The sequence below is a fragment of the Panthera uncia genome, chromosome F2 (genome assembly GCF_023721935.1).
Source record: "Panthera uncia isolate 11264 chromosome F2, Puncia_PCG_1.0, whole genome shotgun sequence".
In the NCBI taxonomy this organism is placed as follows: Eukaryota; Metazoa; Chordata; class Mammalia; order Carnivora; family Felidae; genus Panthera; species Panthera uncia.
Genome location: NC_064812.1, coordinates 7,385,160 through 7,394,042, shown reverse-complemented (window position 1 = coordinate 7,394,042; position 8,883 = coordinate 7,385,160). Strand labels below are relative to the sequence as shown.

Sequence of the window (8,883 nt, the reverse complement as noted above, 5' to 3'; positions counted from 1 at the left end):
AAGCCCTTCTGCTCCAATGGACGACACGGGGCTTGACAGAGAGGACCAGGAGTGGCCGCCATGGTGCTTGGGAGACCAGAGACCCTTCCACGTTTCGACTGTGAAACCCTCCGATAAATTGCATTACGGTGTATCAGTTAAGAATGAGGGGTTCAGAGGCACACATCTCTCTCCATCACTGCCTGGTTGTAAGATCCTGGGCGAGTTCCTCAGTTTCCCCATCCATAACATGAAGATGCTAACAATACCTAACCCAGTATGTTGCGGAGGCCGGATGAATTAATGCCCATAAAGTGCCTAGAACGGCATCTGGCGTGCAGTGAGTGCTCGGTAAAATGTGACCTGTTATCATTTTAGAGTTTCAAGAGAGATGGGAGGCTCCGCAAATCTCAAAGTGGGGTTTTTTGCTGATCGTGGCTGACAAGGCTGAGGTAGACTTAATCGGATTTAGCAACATAGGGAAATGGGACGTTTCTTGTAAAAAATAAGATAACATAAAATAAAAGAGACACATGACATTTCTTGGACCAGAGAGTTAGCGAAGCAATTCACCTGCGTTGCGGGTCTCGTCATTGTCGTTGGCGTGGGTGGCGCTTCTGCAGGCCCGGGACCCCGGCTGGTCCTTGCTCAGTCGCTGTTGTGGCTGCCCTACAACGTAGTGTTGTCCCCTTACTCTCCCATCCCCACTCTTCCAGAATATGGCCCCTTCTGCTTCTGCACCTCCCTCCCCTGTGGCCCTGTGAGGGGGTCTGTAGGTTGTTTTCATGGCGTAACATGACTTGGGGGGGAAAAGTCAGGGAGAAATCACAGGCAGGTAAACACGTTCCCAGAGGCTCATGGAATTATCTCCGCCATTTTGCTGGTTTGTGGTTCCCGATTCCCTTTCTGAGGGATTCGGTTTCCTGCTCCTCTTTCCTATTCCCAGACACAGGGCTCCGCAAACCTCCCGTCCCTGTCCTCAGCGACTTCTTCCCCCCGAGTTCCCCTGCTGCCTGCAGATCCAAGAAGGCTCCTCCAGAGATGTCTTCGCCATCCAACGCGGAGCCTGAGGCAAAGGTGACACGCTCAAGCTTTGTGTGAGGCGCAGTCCCAGGGCAGCGAGAGCGAGGGGAAAGGGGAGTGCCACAGACAGGGGAGAACACAAAGGCAAGGGGATGCATTGCTGAGGCCACAGCGTCACAAGAGGCCACCTGCTTGCCCGGTGGAAGACATCAGCTCCGAACAATCTACCCTGGGGAAGAAGGGACAGCTCCTTCTCATCTCCCGTCTCTCGTTGGCCAAAGTTGGCTCCGGAAGGGTGAACCCCTCTGCGCATCTTCTGGATGTGGGGCGCAGACCCCGGCTGATGGCTCACAGCACAGTGCTCCACCTGAGCCTGGACGTGGCAGGGAGCCGGAGCCTGGGTCTGCTCTGGCTGGACGTGGGTGCCGGAGCTGCTTCGGTGCCCGCTGCCGAGGGTGCGATGGAGCCTGTGCGGGACCCCAGACCTCGCTGCAGGAGAGCTGGCACAGACGAGAGGTTACGGGGACAGCGGCTGGCGCTCTCCTTTGAGTAGATGGCCAGGTCGTCTTCGGGGGAGGCGGGTCGGTAGTGGCGATGTGGGTCGTGGGGGTCTGTCCTCTCTCTGGTGACTCAGAGACTTCCATGGACTTCGTCTTGTGCCGTCACCATCTCAACCTGTGGCTTCCAAGGTCACTGCAATAGGGGAAATGAGGAAGGAACGAAGCTCCGGGGCTCTTTACCTCCTCCGCCATAAGGGGACACACTCGCTTCCGCCCATCTTCCATCCACCGGAAGCGAGACACCCTCGCTTCCGCCCATCATCCACCCACCGGAAGGAGACACACTCGCTTCCGCCCATCATCCATCCACCGGAAGGAGACACACTCGCTTCCGCCCATCATCCGAGTGGGGAGCTCAAAGGCCCCAGTCTGACTTCAGCTGGAGTAAGAAATGTAGAGCAGCGCCTGCAGGGGTCTTGTGATCTCCGCCTGGCTCTCTGCACCCCCACCTCCTCCCGCTTCCCTCTCCGCATCCTGTACGGGAGGCGTTTACACAGGTGGGCAGTGTTTGCTGTTCACATCTGTTGGGATCCCCGGCGGCACCCCCTTTGGAACCAGCCCTGGATCAGGCTTCCTGCAGCTGCCCCTGGTCAAGGACAGCCCAGCGTGGGCACTGATCCGACCCCCTGTGTGATTGGATGCCTTTAGTGGGGGACTTGGCTGGAGGGACCCCCCCCCCCCAGGGTGGGCAAAATTTTCGTAAGTTGACTTTCTGCCCTTGCAAGCGTCAGGGCGGTGTGACGGCTTCCGTCTGGCTCTGGCTCCCTCCCCACTTCCCTTCCTAGGTGTTTCCTCCAACAAATCTCATGCACATCTAATAGCACCTGTTCCTCAGGGAACCCAGACTAACACATACATCATGATGACGCTATAGATAATTTCCAGCCCTGCTTTAAATAGTGCACTGTATTTTTTTTTTTCTGTAAGTAAATATCGTTTCCTGTATTTTATTTGTTTACTTTTCTAGGGATCTTTTGCTTATTTTTTTTTTTCAAATCACAAATGCACTCAATCCATTTTATTTTCCTGAAGAGGCCTCTCCAGGAGCACTCTGATCCCTCCTGCAGCCTGGAGTAGGGGTGGGGGTGGGGTGAGGGGTGTCACCTGGGCCTGGATGCCACCTAGAAGCTAACTTTTTTTTTTTTTTTTTTTTAAGGATGTTATAATCACATGTCTTAGTGTGGGTCTTCTTTCCTTTACTGTGCTGGGCACTTATGGCCCCTTTCTGTCTGAAGAGTTGGAAGTTACGAGACAGTGAATGATAAGAAGTGAGTCTCCTTCCACCCCCCCATCTGCTGGCTTGTCGCTGTCTTCCCAAAGACATTGTTTTTACCTGTTACTTGTGCACCTTCTGGAGATGGGCCGAGATGCAGGGGCGGCTTGTAGGCTGACATTACATTCCCATTATTAACACTGCCTCAACCCCCTTCCAGGTCTTTGGAAACATCCTTTTAATAGCACGACAGGATTCTAATATATGGATATACTGCGAAAAGGATTTAATCAATTCACTCTGGTGAGGTTTTAGGCTGTGTCTACTTGTTGCATTGTGAGTAGGGCTGTGATAAGTGTGCTGTAAATCTTTGTGGACATCTCCAATTAGTTCCTCATATTCTGTTTCCTAAAGTGTGTTCACATGTTGCGTCTCGCTTCTGGATGAGACCGGACATGGGCTTGTGTGGTTTCCTACTCTTTCCTCCCCGCGGATGGTTGAGGACGGGACCCCGTTTCGCCGGTAATGAAGCATGAATGCCAGGGAACATTTGGTTGCCTTTTGCCCACACGCAGAGTACAGAAATTCCCTTCCTGCAAATCACTTTTTGCTAAAGGGAGGCTTTCTCACTCATGCCAGCTGACACCATCTTCAAGCCCAGCTGTCCACACAAACTCAAAGCTGTGAGCTTTGGAAGTCACGATTTCCCCGTCCCTCTCTGAGTTTCTGAAGCAACAAACCCAGCAGAAATTACACACCTTCTTCTTCTCCACAAGTTCTGAATGCATGGAGAGTTCAGATGCTTCCCGCACATTCTGCCCTCAGTGAGGCCTGATGCACACAGGAGAAACACCGCCTTACGTTGGTTGGACAGTTTCCCTCTTTAAACTATTTTTATATCTAGAAACATCCAATCCCTCTCCACCTAGGCGAGGTTTCAGAGTGCCTTGCGGTTCCTCTTGATGGTTAAATGGCCTCACAGGTGTCAAGGTCACACAGTGATTTCAGGGCAGATCTGGGTCCTGATCCTTGACCTTCCAAGCCAACCTAGAGCTGATTCCACTCGGCAACCTGACAGGGCATGTTTTCAGAAAACCGAAAGAACCAGCAGAGAGTCAGAAGGAGATACTGGCGAAAAAATGGAGGCACTGGAGTCAGGGGGACATGACTGTGAATCCCAGACACTTCTCTTCTCTGAATCTTGGGTTCCTCTTCTGCAATATGGGACTAGCACACTACCCCTCAGTGTTGTCATGAGCATTAAAACATGGACACTAAGTCTCGGAGGCTCAGCCGGTTAAGCATCTGACTTCGGCTCAGGTCATGATCTCATGGTTCATGGGTTCGAGCCCCACATTGGGCTCCCTGCCATCCACAGGGAGCCTGCTTCAGATCCTCTGTCTCTTTCTCTCTCCCTGCCCCTCCCTTGATCACTTGCTACTCTCTCTCTCCCTCTCTCAAAAATAAATATTTATTTAAAACAATTTTTTAAATGTTTATTTTTGACAGAGGGAGAGAGACAGACTGTGAGCAGGGGAGGGGCAGAGAGAGGGAGACAGAATCCGAAGCAGGCTCCAGGCTCCGAGCCGTCAGCACAGAGCCCGACATGGGGCTCAAAGTCACGGACCGTGAGATCATGACCTGAGCTCATGTCGGACACTTAACCGACTGAGCCACCGAGGCGCCCCTCAAAAATAAATATTTAAAAAATTAAAAAAAAAAAGAAAAACAAAACACAGACACAAACACATCGATCACAGGCTTCTGCACAGCAGGTTTCTGAGTACGCGAATAGAGCTGTCGTGTGCTGACGTGAAATGCTATGAAGAGATGGGTCAGAGTCTCCAGAACCACGGATGGTCACGGTTAGATCGACCTCCAGGAGGACAGTCCAGATCTAGAAAGGGAAGGGGATGCTGAGGGCAGCGCCACAATTTGAATCAAGAGTCTATCTTCCCGCTGTTGTTCTGTTTACGACCCCACCGAGACTGCCCCGCCCAGGTTCCCCATGACCTTGTCCTTAGCAGCACACAGCCTAGTGAGGAGCACCCAACTCGTGCTTGGGAAGACCAGCACGGGCAGCTTTCAGAGGCTCTGGAGAGACAGATCGGGGACAGCCCAGAGTCCGGGAGGGTGGGATGAGTCAGGGGTGCGCAGGAGGCTGACTCAGTGTGGGGGCCCAGTGAGAAACTCCAGCAAGAGCTCAGGTTTGCCTGGGAACATCTCCGACAAGGCTTGGAGGCTGCTCAAGTCCTGGAACTCTTCAGCTGGGAGGGAGGGAGGTTGGATTTCATTCTGGTCAGTTACCTGTTTTATGGTGTCACAGCTCTTACGGTATCATATCTGCTCTGACCACGTTAACAGCAGTAACAAGCCAGCCCCTGAGTCTCTCATGTTAAATGTTGACATTAACGTTAACAAGTCAACATGTTAAATGTTTCTTTCTTACTCACACTAAGTCTTTTGCAGGGGGTCCTGGCCAGCCAGTGGCCTTCTATAGGGTTATGCGGGGTCCCGGGCTGCTTCCATGTTGGGGCTCTGCCCATCCTGAGAGGTTGCTGCCGGACCTTCTGGATTCAGCCAGCACAGAAGGAGGAGGCTATGGGAGACTTTTTTTTGTGGGCCAGGCCTGGCAGTGTCCCCAGCACGTATATCCATAGGCCAGAGCTCAGTCCCATGGCTGACAGTGCAAAGAAACCAGGAAACGTAGACAAACTGTGTGGCTTGGGTGACGTGAAATGGGTTTTGGGAACACAATGCATTCCCTGTATGTGAATCCCTCTGCGCCTAGAAAATGAGTTCTTTAGGAGGCTGGGACCGTGTCGTGTTTGCCCCACGTTCCTGGACCCGGCAGGGTATGTGGTGTCGGGATGGTACTTGACCCGCAGGGACAGAAAGCATCTAACGCTTTGGCTTTGTCCTGATTTGGGGCTCTGTCCCCCCTCTCCGGACTCGGTGACTAGCCCTAGCTTTCTCTGGGTGAGTGGTCACCCTGGCTTTTCCTGTTTCTGGCTTCTACCCTGGCTCTGATCTCTCCACCTTGAACCTCAGCCCTGGGCCCATCCACCCCCTGCAAGGGACAGGAGGACCAGACAACCAGAAAGAATGCCTTGCCCCGTCCCTCCCCACCCTCAAATCACTCTAGTTCCTGTAGCTATGCCAGCCTTCTAGCTCGAGCAGGCCTCCACCCGAAATACCATGTCTGGAAGCTTTTCCAGCAAGAAGACAAGCCTGGCCTGTATCAGGGCTGTCCGTGTCAGATCAGAGATGGCCCGGCTGGGAAGTGACCATCAGTCTGACCCACAAAGCCGACGGGGACCCGAGGGCCCCGCAACTGCAGCCTGGGCCGGGCAGACAAGGTCCCTCCCAGGCCCGGGCCCGCGGGCAGCCTGTCATGCTGGTCCCTTGTCAGCCTCGGATCCAGATAGAGCGACTCCAAGGGTGAGAACGAGAAAACAAACAGCTCCCAGCACACCGCCCGATGTTTTCCAGCTTGGAGAAAGAACGCCAGTTCAAAGGGCTGCCCTAGTTTCCAGCAACGAGCTTTCCCACAGGGTGGTGGGAGCATGTTGTGTTGATGGAGCACAGGGGAACATCAAAAGGGATGTTTTGGAGACAGAGATGAGAGGTGGACTTTTGATAAAGAACGTTGACTTCTTCTCTGGAAAGGAAAAAAAGGAAATTTGGGATAGGAAAAGAATCGGGATGGGATAAATAATAATCGCCATTTTTTGGTCCAATCTATGCCAAGCACTTTACCTTTTCTGCCATCAAAGTCATCCACCGGAGAGCCTGTGAGGTGAGTGTATTGTCGATATTTTATGGATGAGGAAACTGAAGCTGAGAGAGGTCCCGTAACTTGAGCGAGGTCACACGGCTGTAAGGGGTTGAGCTAGGAGAGAAACACAGGACTTCGCTGATGGCAAAGCTGATTTCTGCCCTGCTGTTTCACAGTCCTGGATTCCAGATTTTTCTGCCATGACAACAAAGTCCCTGCCATCCCCGCTTAGACTTTATCATCTGGGGTATTTGTGCCCCAAACCATTTTGCATGGTTTGGGGCACAAACTTAACTTGCTTCTCAGTTAAGGCCCACAAAAATCGTATGTAAAGGGCATGATTATTTTCCAAGTTTTTTGAGGAGGAACAAACCCAGAGACGTGTCCAAGGTCCTGGGGCCCGTAGGTGGTAGGAAGAGCACTGGAATGCCCCCGTCTGACCCCGAACCGGGGCTTGCTCCTCTCCGCCGGGGGTTGGCACGCTACAGCCCCCGGGCCGGATCGGGCTGGCTGCCTCTTCTTGTAAGGGTCGTGAGCCCCCCCTTTTTGTTTTTTTACATTTTTAAGAATTGTTGTTACATTTTAAATGATTATAAAAAGTCAAAAGGAAAATGCTATTTAGTGACATGTGAAACTTATACAGATTAACATTTTAGTGTCTGTCTATAAAAAACTTTTATTGGAACGCAGCCATTTCTGTTGTTTCCTTGCTGTCTACAGCTGCTTTTGTACTCCCGTGGCTGAGTTGAGTCATCGTGATAGAGATCGTGTGGCCGGCAAAGCCTCAAGTATTTACTATCTGGCCTTTTACAGGAAGAGTCTGCTGTCCTCTGCTCTACCGTGTCCTGTGGAAGAAGACAAAAGGGGGGCATCGCCACTGACTACAGAGAGCAGGGCGTCCAGTCTCCGTCTTGCAGGAGAAGCTGGGCCGGGCTGAAGGGAACATTGGCCTCTTTCCTGTTGATGGTACACAGCAGGCTCATCCTCCAGAGATGCCACCCGGGAGAGCCCGGCGGGGGCAGCTCTGAGGTTGCAGGCATGGCCCAGCGTATGGGCAACGCAGGGAATCAGGTGCCTGGGGACTCAGGGGCCGCCTCAAGGTAAGGGACAGGCAGGAAGGTGGTGAGAGGGCCTAGGACCTAGGGGGGACCAGAGTGTGCATGTCCTGAGTTGGCCGAAGTTGGGGGTGAGGTGGGTCGGGGCCGGCAGATGCCTCGCACTGGCCCACGAGGCTGGCTTTGGGTGGGTGATGGGGTTGTGGAGCAGACGTCACACTTTGTCCTCATGGTGACGGAGGAGGACAGGCTGACCATCAAGGCTTTAAGTCCAGTTGTAGAGCGTTCCGGAAGCTTTGGCCCCATGCCTGCAGACGGGTCGCTGGCCCGCACCAGGGCGTGGTGATCTGAACTTGGCCCCCGTCAGTCTCTGGCGGGGAGGGCTGTGAGCACTGCAGGGCACGGTGCATGCCGGGGCTCTGTCCTGCCCTTCTTCCGTGTGCTGGGAGGATGCGCCACACGTATTTCCTCTCACCTTCTAGGAGGGCTGAAGACGAAACGTCCCTTGCCCTCTGTGGAAGGGGACCTTTTCATTCCCGTAAGAGATTGAGACTCTGGGTATAATAATGAGTGACGAAAATCCCCACGAAAAAGTAAGAGTGAGGCTGGCGTCTGAGGGAGGAGACCATGCTCTTGGAACTGGAGGAGCTGGAAGGGGGGGGGTACACTCCCTCCTGCTCGCCGGTAGGGACATGGCGTGCAAACTAGGCTGCGTGCAAACTAGGCTGCGTGCAAAGGGTGGAAGAGTGGCATTTCCTAAGCCTCTGAATCTTTGGACTGACGGTCGTGTGTGCTACGCAGGGGGAGTGCTCAGCACAGCTCAGCAAACACAGGACACCCTTGCTTGCTCCTCCTTCCCCATTGTTCCCCCTCCCCCTCCGCCCCTCCCCCTGCTTCCCCTCCCCCCTCCCACTCCTCCCTCTCCTCTTCCTTCCCCTCTCCCTCCTCCTCATTCTCCCCTTCCCCTCCTCCCCTTCCCTCCTCTTCTTCCCCTCTTCTCTCTCCCCCTCCTCCCCTCCTTCTCTTCTCTTCCTCCTCCTCTTTCTTCCTCTCCTCCTCATTATTTATTTATTTATTTTGAGAGAGAGAGAGAGAGAGAGAGCAGAGGAGGGGCAGAGAGAGAGGGGAAGAAGAGGAGGGAAGGGGAGGAGGGGAAGGGGAGAATGAGGAGGAGGGAGAGGGGAAGGAAGAGGAGAGGGAGGAGTGGGAGGGGGAGTGCTCAGCACAGCTCAGCAAACACAGGACACCCTTGCTTGCTCCTCCTTCCCCATTGTT

At 53.5% G+C, this 8,883-nt stretch overlaps 1 long non-coding RNA gene across 1 annotated transcript in view; it reads left to right on the top strand.

Moving 5' to 3' along the window:
• Window positions 1–6,406: 6,406 nt before the first annotated feature.
• Window positions 6,407–8,883, top strand: part of LOC125924379 (uncharacterized) — an 11,318-nt gene continuing 8,841 nt past the window's right edge. The window contains exon 1 of the long non-coding RNA XR_007458368.1: window positions 6,407–7,653. This is a non-coding gene — a long non-coding RNA (uncharacterized LOC125924379). The remainder of the gene's footprint in view (window positions 7,654–8,883) is intronic.